At 43.1% G+C, this 12219-nt stretch overlaps 1 protein-coding gene across 4 annotated transcripts in view; it reads left to right on the top strand.

The window, feature by feature from the left end:
- Nucleotides 1-12219, top strand: part of OCA2 (OCA2 melanosomal transmembrane protein) — a 335403-nt gene that overhangs the window by 245734 nt on the left and 77450 nt on the right. The window contains exon 24 of one of the 4 annotated variants that reach the window (XR_010121073.1): nucleotides 11528-11665. The exons of the other annotated variants lie outside the window; for them this stretch is intronic. The gene's annotated coding sequence lies outside the window, so the exon portion shown is untranslated. The remainder of the gene's footprint in view (nucleotides 1-11527; nucleotides 11666-12219) is intronic. 4 annotated transcript variants of the gene reach the window in all.

Here is a 12219-nt window from a genome sequence, read left to right as displayed (position 1 = left end):
TGGCATCCCTCTCTTGTGTGGGCACCTCTCAGGATGACTGCACAGAGATAAGGCCCTCGGTGGGGGCATCCAGCGGATGCCTGCAGAGTAGAGCCTGCTCTAGGAGGAGCTGGGTCTGCACTGGGGCCCTGACTGCCGGCACGTCTGTGTGTGAGTCACACACTGCCCATTGCAAACAGGTGAGGGGGCAGAATGCAGGCTGCAAGCCCCTGTCAAATGGTGCTGTTAAAATGAACTTCATTCATTTGGTGTCGAGCAAGGTTTCTGTGGAGTTCTTTGTACATTCGCACGGGGTGTATACACAATGATGGTTCTCAGAACCAGCCTCGGGTAAAGATTTGGAACCTCAACTTTGGGTGAGTGGCAGAGAACCCTGTAGCCAGTGGAGACAGCGATCCCAGCACCAGGCACTGCTGCCTGGGGCTGGCTTGGGAACAGAACCCTGGCCATCATACCCGGGTGAGGACCCACACACAGCAGGCTCTTTGAACACTAGCACGCTGGCTTTTGCCAGACTTACTATGTTGGCCATTTCCATAGTTCGTAAGAAACTAGTAAAACCTGGTAATTTTGCTGAGGCATTAATTTGAATGACACTCCTGGGTGACTTGGGTGTGAGTCACAGGGGACGCTGAATGTGCATCTCCCAGTGGGACTCTGGGCATATCGCTGACCCTGCCGCTAAGGGACAGGGTTCAGAACTTAATGCCTGACCCACTTCTTTCTGTGTGGACTCTCATCTGCCTCTGCTGAGCATAAAAGAAATCACCCTGTCAGTTAAACAAGAATCATCTTAATGAGAACAGCATTTATTACAGCAAATATAGCAGTGGCCTTTGCAGGGTGACCTACCGCACACTGCTGTCTTCTCATCTTTGCTCTATGGTCAGTGAGGGTCAGACCCAGAGCACAGCCAAGAGAGGGGATCAGAGACAAGCGTGCTGAGTGGGCAGCAGGGGGAGATTCAGTTCACCTACCAGCTCTGCCTCCTTCATTTGGGCCGGGCCCTTAACTTCTGCAGCGCTGGAAGGCCGTCATTCTCACGTCCTCCATCTCCTCTTCTTTGGTTGGCCAAGCGTACCATACAGTGGCCCCTCTACTTCCTGGCAACCCATAGGCTGGATTTCAGAGAGCAGGAAAACCTCATAGCTTTTTGCAATACCAGTTGGTCTCACAAGTAGGCATGGGAGGCCTGGCATTAGTATTTTTTTTAAAAGAAGGTTTTTAGGGCAACCCCAGTCTGATCTTTTCCCAAGTAGCACTTCAGAATAATAACCAGGGCATCTGCCCAACTGAAAGGGTTTGCGTCCACTCCAACCGGGACACGTAAAGTGCCTGAGGTTCAGCTCCAGTGGGTGATGCATGTGGGCACTGAACTTTTCACCCTGGGACACGTAAAGTGCCTGAGGTTCAGCTCCAGTGGGTGATGCATGTGGCCACTGAACTTTTCACATAATTCTTGGCATTTGGTGTGCAGTGTGTGACACACATATGCGTGTGTGTGTGTGTGTGTGTGCGCGCAGTTACTGTGGTGAACGGCTAGTATGACAGGGAGTCGGTGGCCTCAGAAAGCTTGGGCAAGACTGCCAGTTGTCTCCCTGAAAGCTCATTAGTCCCAGCCTTATGAATCACATGCATCTTCTTGGATGGAGAGTGTGTCCCTGTGGTGAGTGGTCAACAGAGTTCCTTCCTTGTTTTTGCCTGGTTCCAGTTCTTCCAGCTCTGACTATCCTTCTTGCCAGGTCCTTGCTGTGCAGAAATCAGAGCAGTTTTTGCCCAGGGAATGGTTATCTAATTGTGGTAGGGCCTTTATTTGCATGAATTGCTTAATTTGCAATTACACATGTACTAATTTGACTTTTATCTAACTCAAAGATTTATTTTCATAAAAGCGGGCTTCCTGTGATACACAGTACAGAATGTTTTAAAAAATTACTGTTTCTCTCATGATGTAGATAAGTATTTAATGGAAAATATGTAAACGAATAAAATACAAAAGTGACCTATAATTTTGCTACCTGGAAATAGCCACTGATCATGATTTGGTGTGTTTTCTTACATTTTTCCTGCCTACCATAGATTACATATTTTTTACAAAGCCTTTGAATCACATTGTGTCCTACCTTTTATTTTTTATACTCTATTGTGAGCATCTTACCAGGACATAAATTGTCCTTCCAAAATAGAATAGCTATGCCTACAACAGGCAGATATATCCCGGTTTATTTTACATTGAGGCATTGAGGTTGTTTGCTGTTTCTTGTTATGGTGTGATAAATGTCTTTATAGATAAAACCTTGTTTCATTTCTGATAATTGAAGATAAATTTTCTGACATAGAACTGCTGGTTAAATGAGTGATGTTTTAAGAATCTACATAAATATTGACAAGCTGGCATCCAGAAATGTTGCTCTCCACGCATTTTATTGAACTTCACTGCTGAAACTCGTCACTGCCATTTGAAACACTCAAGGTTCATCTGGCTGGCAAACAATAGACTCGTGTTTTGTTTTAATTAATTCTACTGGGTTTATACTCTTTGTGTATAAGCATTGAATATTTGCATTTCTTATTTTGTAAACTTTCTATTCATATCCTTTGCCTTTGTCTTTCTCTTGAGAGATGAATTTTCCTATTTTTCAGAAGCTCTCTTGCATCTACAGAAATCAGTTCTGATATATATGTTGTGACTATTTTTAAGCTTAATTTTATATATATATATATTTTTATTATAATTTAGGTTTTAGGGTACATGTGCACAATGTGCAAGTTTGTTACATTTGTATCCATGTGCCATGTTGATTTCCTGTACCCATTAACTTGTCATTTAGCATTAGGTATATCTCCTAATGCTGTCCCTCCCCCCTCCCCCCACCCCACAACAGTCCCCGGAGCGTGATGTTCCCCTTCCTGTGTCCATGAGTTCTCATTGTTCAGTTCCCACCTATGAGTGAGAACATGCGGTGTTTGGTTTTTTGTCCTTGCGATAGTTTACTGAGAATGATGTTTTCCAGTTTCAACCATGTCCCTACAAAGGACACGAACTCATCATTTTTTGTGGCTGCATAGTATTCCATGGTGTATATGTGCCACATTTTCTTAATCCAGTCTATCGTTGTTGGACATTTGGGTTGGTTCCAACTCTTTGCTATTGTGAATAGTGCCGCAATAAACATACGTGTGCATGTGTCTTTATAGCAGCATGATTTATAGTCCTTTGGGTATATACCCAGTAATGGGATGGCTGGGTCAAATGGTATTTCTAGTTCTAGATCCCTGAGGAATCGCCACACTGACTGTATTTCTTAGGTCTAGTTTTCTATTTTCTGCCTTGTTCATTGCTACATTTTTCTTTATCATTCCCTTCCTAGTGCTTTCTCTTAGTTTACTTTGCTGTTCTTTAGTTTTTTCAAATTTCGAATTTATTTCATTTATTTTTATTTGTTTGTTTCATTTGCCATAAGTGTTTAAGGCTATGCTTTTTCCTCTGAACACTGCTTTAAATGTATTCCATGGAGTTTAATATATAATGCTTCCATTATCATTATTTCTAGGATTTCTGTATTTTCAGTGTGGCTTGCCTTTCAGCTGAATTGGATGTTTAATAACAGTTCTTTTCAGTTTCCAGTTTGAAGAATATTTTTATTTATTTTATTAATTTCTATTTTGATGGAACTTACCACTGGTTTCTTTGTGACCAAATTTGATCATATTTTATGTGTGCATTCTCTATTGTTATTGTATAAACTTACATATTTCTCAAATCTACCAAATGATTATACTAGGTCATTTATATCCTTACTTATTTTTTGTCCACTCAATCTGTCGTGTACTTAAAGTGGCATGTTAAGTATTTCCCGTTACAAGTGTGTCTCTTTATTTCTCCTTGAATCTCTTACTGTTTATCTTTGAAAGGTGGTTACTATGTTATTTGGTGGATACATAGTTATCACTGTTCTATCTCCACTGTGAGTCAGAGGCTTTTAGCACTATTAAACATCCCCTCTGTCATGCTTAATGCTCTTTGACTTGATTATACTTTATTTGGTATTGGAATCACAAATCATTTGCTTAGCTTTTAGCCTTTCTAAATCACTTTGTTTTAGGTATGTCTTGTATAGACTGTTGGGACTTGCTTTGTGAATCAAAATAAAATATTGTTTTCTTTTAATAAATGAATTTAGTCCACTCACATTTATTGATATGACTCACACATTTTCAATATTATAGGTTTTATGTATATTTTAGTTGCTATGTTTCTCTATGTGTATATCTTTTTTTGCTCTTTTATTTTCTAAAATTTTTCCTTGCAATTTGAAAGGTTTGTATTTTGATCTTATGCTTTTTCACTTGTCTTTAGTCTTCTGTTTTCTTACGTAGTCTTTTATACCTTGTTTGTCTATCTTTAATGATAACCTTTGACTTCTACCTCTTGCCTAAATGACCACTGATAAGTTTATTCTGCAGTACTTTTCTCTTCCCTTCTTTCTCCACGCACTTACTAATTGAAGTATTTCTGCTTTCAAAACATGTAACATCATTCATTTTTCCTCCACCCTCATTGTTCTATGCTTGTTTCTCTTAGATCCATGATTAAGTTTATTAGATGCTCACCATTGGCCCTTTTGCTGAAGTGTTCCTGCCTTTTGACAGGTGAAGCTAATCTTTGAAAGCCCAAGATCAACTCCTGGGTACAGTACCCCTGAGCTTTTGTAGGTTTAAGGCTGCGTTCTACATCCTTAACATTTGACAAGACACTTTGCTTCCTAATACAGCCTTGGTTCACACATACCTTCTTTGGGTTTCGTGAAGGTGTTACTCCATTGTGGCCTCAGCTGTATGTGTGTGTGGGATGTGTGATGGCAGCCCAGTTCTCTTACATTTGAAGTTATTTGATCATTTTGCTACAGGGTTGGAGGGTTTTAAAAATTTATCTTCAGAGTCTAATAGTTTTACTAAGATATTCCCAGGTATCCCTTGGGTATCCACGGGCCTAACATGTAGCATTGTGTCTTCTTTTGAGCCCAGAAAGGTTTCTTGGATCAGAGTTTTAAGTATTTGTTATATTTTACGATTTCACGGATCTCTTTATGTTGAGTCTCACTGGCCTGGCTTCCATTTCAACCACTTTCTTTCTGGCTTGTTTTACTACTCAGTTTGTTTTTGGCCTCCTGTTTGCTTGCTTTCTTTAACGCCCCTGATTACATATTCCTTTGATTATAGTCTTCCTGGAGCACCTTATAATTTAATCTTCATTTCTGACATGATTTGGTGTTTTTCTTTGGCTTCTCATTTTATTCTTCATGTTTTTGTCATTTTCTGCTCTCAGCATTTGGGTTTTGGATTCAGGTTGATTTTGCACATCCCCAGTGCTTATCTGAGGGTATGGAATTCAGTATAGAGTGTTGTATGTGGTTTTTGTGTTTCCTGGTTTACATGTGGCTTGTTGGGGAAATCTTTACCAGCTTCAGTATTTAGATTCTCATGCCCTGTTTTATTATTAGGAAAGCCTTGCACAGGGGCAGTCAGCTTTCGGCTATGTACTTGTGGACAGGGTGGCCAGCCGGAGTCAGTTCCAGGATTCCTAGTTTGAGAAGAAGATTCCTATTCTTTGATCAGTGTGGTGGAGAGCAGTCTCTGTAACAGCTTTTTTTTTTTTTTTTTTTCAGTTGTGGGCCATGTCCATTCATTTTTGGTTCCTTTTGTCTTATAGGATTCTGCATTTCCCTCCCCGCCCTCGCCGTTTTTCCCCTTCCCCTGCCAGGCTTTGATGGGCACGCCTGCCTGCCTGTTGGCTGTTTCTCTTGCGGATGATGCGTGCCTGCCTGTCACCTGGAGTCCAGTGTATGTCAATGTCTTTTCTCCATAGTCTATACACAAATCCACTAGGATCATTTTCCAGTGGTTTTACGCTTAGATTGGCCTTCCTACTTCTGGCTGTTAGTTTCCTCAATTTTAGAATTTTTATTTCTTTCTTCTCTTTTTCATGAAAATTATCTGGATTTCTCTGGCTCCTTGCAAGGGTGTGGTGCAGGGGCCTGAGAGACAGCTTCGCTGGGAATTGGTGTTTTCTTCTTTACTGCCAAGTAATAATGTGGAGTTTATGGTGCTCTCCATCTGCTAGTTATGTCGAAAGGCAGGCTGTCCATGTGGCTTAATCTACATTTCTTGTTGATCTGTGGAGTTTATTGTGAGCAGATGCAGCGATGTGGCACTGGGTGGCTGTCAGTACCTTGCCTATCAGAAGCAAGACAGTGGCATCGCTAATCCACAGTCCAGAACTCGTTCTTTCTGCTATGCCTGAGGAATCTTCTTTGTGGCACTTCCTAGGGAGGATATGATTTTATTTTGCTCCACTGGAGAAAATGATTTTCTGACTAGAGATTATGCTAATGCTAGATTCCCTCATTGGGCAGAAATATGGTCTCCAGGACATTCCTCCGTGGGGACCAGGCCACACCATTTCTGTACCACCCACGTAAGATACACGAGTCAATTAAAGAGTGTCTCATTAATCGGTAATGCCGATTTTTACCATTTCTTTAAACATAGAGACACATTAAGTTGAATTTTCTTGTGGAATTTAGCTTCCAGTAAAGCTTTTGTCACCTCATTTTGTTTTCTTTTGTGGTTTCTTAGAACATAGCTAATTATTGTGAGGCTTTGAAAACATCAAGTTGATAATTTTTTTTTTTTCTTTTTTTTTTTTTTTTCTTTTTTTTTATTATACTTTAGGGTTTTAGGGTACATGTGCACAATGTGCAGGTTTGTTACATATGTATCCATGTGCCATGTTGATTTCCTGCACCCATTAACTTGTCATTTAGCATTAGGTGTATCTCCTAATGCTGTCCCTCCCCCCTCCCCCCACCCCACAACAGTCCCCGGAGCGTGATGTTCCCCTTCCTGTGTCCATGAGTTCTCATTGTTCAATTCCCACCTATGAGTGAGAACATGCAGTGTTTGGTTTTTTGTCCTTGCGATAGTTTACTGAGAATGATGTTTTCCAGTTTCATCCATGTCCCTACAAAGGACACGAACTCATCATTTTTTATGGCTGCATAGTATTCCATGGTGTATATGTGCCACATTTTCTTAATCCAGTCTATCGTTGTTGGACCTTTGGGTTGGTTCCAACTCTTTGCTATTGTGAATAGTGCCGCAATAAACATACGTGTGCATGTGTCTTTATAGCAGCATGATTTATAGTCCTTTGGGTATATACCCAGTAATGGGATGGCTGGGTCAAATGGTATTTCTAGTTCTAGATCCCTGAGGAATCGCCACACTGACTTCCACAATGGTTGAACTAGTTTACAGTCCCACCAACAGTGTAAAAGTGTTCCTATTTCTCCACATCCTCTCCAGCACCTGTTGTTTCCTGATTTTTTAATGATGGCCATTCTAACTGGTGTGATGAAAGAGTGAAAAAATATCTAGAGAATAAACCATCTAGAAAATACTGTATTCGAAGCAATATTTGAAAATGACCTGGCTTTGTTCAGTGTGATTCAAAGGGATCATTACCACTGACTAACAGTAAACATAATAAAATTCTTTGTAGATTTATAAAGCCCTCATTCTATCTGCTGCTTCAAGGGTAGCCAGGCAGACATTCATATTTTCTCAAAGGTCAAAACAGATGCTAATGTAATACTGGGTGCCTTTTCAAAGGTTAATCTCTGTATTGATCACAGTGCTGTAAACTCACTGAACCAGAGTCAAATACTTTCTTTTCCCCTGAGGGTTAAAATCATGAATGTGAGATCAATATTTTCTGAATGTAAATTTCAAAGTTAGTCTCATTCTCATGTTACATTTGCTAAAGAAGAAAGAAAGAAAGGAAAGAAGGAAGGAAGGAAGGAAAGAAAAGCAAGGAAAGACAAGAAAAGAAAAGAAAGAGAAAACCAGGCTATTTTTCTTGCAGCTCTCATCTGGTTAGAGCAGAAATGGGCCTCGGGCTTCTCAAAGCAGGCTGATCCTCCGGGTCTGAAGGAAAACTTAAAGCCACTCACCCCCTGCCCTTTTCCCTCCCTTAATGTAAACTCAAAGAACCGCTCCTGTTAGTTTGCACCTCGACGTAAAATCTTCAACCTTAGGATAATGCCATGTGGGTAGATTTGTATATTGAACCCTTCTAATCAGTGGCCTTGAGAATGGTTACAATGAGTGGGGCAGGAGCTGAGAGCTAGGAGCATCGCAGGGCTGTCTGAGGCTCCTGAAGGCCAGAGTCCTGGACAGTCTGAGAGAGCCTCAAAAGCCGTAAATACTTGTCAGTAGGGTGTCAGGAGAGCTGGTGCAGAAGAGGTTCTAGTAACCATGTAGTGATTTTGTTATTCTTGTTGATGGAAATAATGGCTCCACTTTGATTCGGGGTGACCACCCCCCCTCTACTGTATACTTTTCAGGAAGCAATGCCCCACAACCTCAGTACTGGGAGAGGCACGCAGACCACTAGGGGAGAATGGGAGGACGACGCGGAGCCCAAGACAGAAGATCAGCCCAGCACACTGTTGCTGAGGTGCTGGAGAATGAGGGCCTCACACTGACGGGGGCGATGATGAGAGGCCAACGCCACTGCGTACCATTGCTAGGAGCCTGAGAACAGGGTCTGCGCCTGAGGCACCAGAGCCGAGGGGAAGACCCTGGTAAAGTCATCTGTCCCACTCACTGTGGCTGCCTAACAAGTCATCCCAAAATGCAGGGGCTTAAAGCAACAGTGATGATTTCACTCCTAACTCTACCGTCTTCATGGAATTTGAAGGGGCAGCTGGTCCGGTTCCACTGGGGATCACCAGAGCTGGCAGAGGCTGAGGCCAGAATCATCTGGAGGCTGCTCACTTATGTCTCCTGCCCAGGTTGCGGGGGCCCAAAGAGCACGGCTGAGATGGCGGTGGGGGCCTCAGACTTCTCTGTGCATCACAGGCCCCCAGATACAGGAGAAGGAGCTTCTTGATGGGGAGGTGCGCTGTCAGGGCTGTGGGATAAAGCCTGTGGGATGGAACATATTAGTGCTGGCGAATTTGGGAAATGCAACCTGCCGCATCATTTTATTTGCCCAAGACTTGTAACTCATATGATCTCATAATTCCATTTTGCTTTAGCCATCCTGGGTTGGGTTTTCTGTCACTTGTAGCTGTAAGAGCCGTAAGTGGTACAAAGGCCCAAAGAAATGTGCTGCCCTTCTTGATCTTTCTCAAGGACTCATGTTAATTGCAGTTGCTGAGGCAGCAAGTGTTGGATCATAGACTGATCTTTGCTTTCTGCGTCCCGTTATGTCCGGAAGGCCCAAGTTCCTATTGTGGAGGCTGTATCAAGAGCTAGGCCTCCTTGCTGCTGAATGTCCTAGGTCTGAGATGAGCATGGTGCATTGCCCTGTTGGCTTAGCTTGTGGTTCACTTATTAGCAGTTAGGAGATGGCGCTTGTCAGCATGAGGAGCAGGTGCCTGTACAGCGCCTCATTTTACCGCTGCTGAGCCCCCAGCCTTGACAGGAGCCACTAGTTACCATGGAAGGTGGGTGACAGGGGCTGACTTAGCAATATTCTGCCGGGACCAACAAGTGGCTTTTTCTATTCCTTACTCCAGCTGATCCTTTAATTCTCCAACACCAAGTAGGTATCCCACAATTCAATTCAGTTCTAATACCAATTACTCGGAGCTATTGTCAGAGCACAGGCTAAGGGCTCCATCTCTCATCGGTGCCCTCAATTCAGACACAGCTATCAGTCACAGGTATCTGGCACTCACACTTCTGTGCAACTTGGCTACAAATCAGGGTTCCTGCAACCCCTCACTTCAGGTTCAATAATTCTCTGGAATGACTCAGAGAACTCAGGAAAGCACATTACCTACCTTTACTACTTATTTTAAAGGGTATTATAAAGGGTTCAAATGAAAAGCCAGATGAGGAAGTGCATAGATGAGGTCTCTGGCAGGGTCCCAAGTGCAGAAACTTCTGTCCCCATGGAGTGCAGATGCACCACCCTCCTGACACATATTCGTTCACCAACATGGAGGATCCCAGAACTCTACTGCTTAGGGGGTTTGAGGCTTCATTACATTGGCACGATTGATTACATCATTGGTCATTTGTGATTGGCTCAATCTCCAGCCCTGGTTCTCTCCCTGAGGATTGGTGTGGGGACGGATGGTGGAGCTGTCAGTTTTAACTTTCTAATCATGTCTTGATCTTTCTGGCAACCAGTTCCCTCCTGAAGCCATCTAGGGCCCCCAAGAGCTGTCTCATTACAACAAAAGGAATTCCTGTCACTCTTATCACTCGGGAAATGCCAAAGGTTTTAGGAGCTCTGTGCTAGGAATGGGGACAAGGACCAAATATTTTTATTCTTCTACCATCACTAGTCAAAGGGCCCTCGAAGTGCCTGCGTTGCTTGATAGTGGGTCAATGGGATGTTTACGGATGATGGCACAGTTGCGTGCAGAGATCCTCCATGGATGCTGGGGTGAGATCTCCGGAGAAGCCATTTGCTGTCAGTGTCTCTTTATATGCTAGACTATAAAGTTGAAAAATGATGCTATAGAGTTGTCTAAGGGGAAATTTCCCTCTGCCTTTCCACGGATCAAATTTCCTATAACTGGAAAGAAATCCATTGACACCACTTGTGGCCTAGATGATTGCTTTTATGTAACTTGTTTTTGGTATATTATTAATTTAGTGGCAGAGAATCCTTAATTTCAACCATTAGGGAACCCAGAAAAAAAAAGTACGTTAAAATAATGTAAAACGACTTAAAAAGCCTTAAAGTGACTTCAAAGACTTAGAATGACTAAAGAGTAAATGTCCTGGTAAAGTGCAGTAAGATGCAGTGGGGTCAGGAGAGTCCCAAGACATCTTTAGTCTTCTTCTAAAACAATCTCAGCAAACAAGGTGCTTATCTCATAACACCCAGACAACATAATAATGGAGTGCAGCTCCGCATTTATGGAAGACTCAAATGCGGCCGGCTCCACATGTGTACTGTCATGATAGCTTATTGATTGGCTAAATTTTTGGAGTAAAGGAAGCTTGGCCTAAACTTTCCTCTATAGGATATGCTATTTTGAAAAACAATAAGATAAAACATTTTTTATAATGCATTTAGACATGCTGACATGGACGTTTCTTTACAAGGTTGTAAATTTAGGGGTAACTAAAGAATTTATCAGGCTGGGTATGATGGCTCATGCCTGTAATCCCAAAACTTTGGGAGGCTGAGGCGGGCGGATCATTTGAGGTCAGGAGTTCGAGACCAGCCTTGCCAACATGGTGAAGCCCCGTCTCTACTAAAAATACAAAAAAATCAGCTGGGCGTGGTGGCGTATGCCTGTAATCCCAGCTACTGGGGGAGGCTGAGGCAGAAGAATCGCTTGAACCCCGGAAACAGAGGGTGCAGTGACCCGAGATCGTGCCGCTGCACTCCAGCCTAGGCGACAAAAAAAAAAAAAAAAAAATAGAATTTATCAGATATTTAATCAGGTCATATTTCATGAATATTCATTGTATTAAAATGTTTGTTCTTTTGTAGTCATCCATGAAGTCAACACAGCTTTGTAACTAGCAAGAACTAGGCCTCAGCGGTGCAGTGGTGAAGCAGGCAGATACTGTGTGCTGAACTTGGAGACTCACCAGGGAGGAGCAGCAAACACAGCTAAACGTAGACCCAGTAAGCCATCCCCAGTGTGGATCAGTGGTACTGTGCTAACGGCACTAAGGTTCCCAGATAGCAAACAGCCCTGAGCAGGTGAGCTGTGCGACTTCCCCAAGGAGGAGAAACAGCCAGCATCCCTGATGGCAGGGCAAGAGGATGGCGCTGAAGATGGTGGAAGGTGCCCAGCAGAGGGAGACTATAGATGGGGAAAAAGGCTGGATTTCACTCCAGGTGGTGGGAGCGCAGGGAAGGGCTTTAAGCAGGAAAGCCTGCAATGCGATTTTTCTTTTACAAAGACCATTCTTCCCTGCAGTGGAATGGACAGGTTAGAGGAGGACCGAGTGGCCCTGGGGAGGCCAGGTTAGAGACTGAGGCTTAGGGCCAGTGTTTGCAGGGCAGGTGGGGAAAGCAGGCCGGTGGGGTAGGGTTTGGAGGTGGACAACGTGGATGTGAGCCATGAGGGGATGAAAACTCAAAGGCACATCAGGTGCAGGCGCAGTTTAGAGGAGAAACGCAGAGTTTGGTCTTGAGTATGTTCCAGTCCGCGTTGGTGAGGCTGCATGAGGGAC

Source organism: Symphalangus syndactylus, chromosome 5 (genome assembly GCF_028878055.3).
Source record: "Symphalangus syndactylus isolate Jambi chromosome 5, NHGRI_mSymSyn1-v2.1_pri, whole genome shotgun sequence".
Classification (NCBI taxonomy): Eukaryota; Metazoa; Chordata; class Mammalia; order Primates; family Hylobatidae; genus Symphalangus; species Symphalangus syndactylus.
Note: the sequence above shows the minus strand (reverse complement) of the source record. Positions and strands in the feature narration are given on the sequence as shown.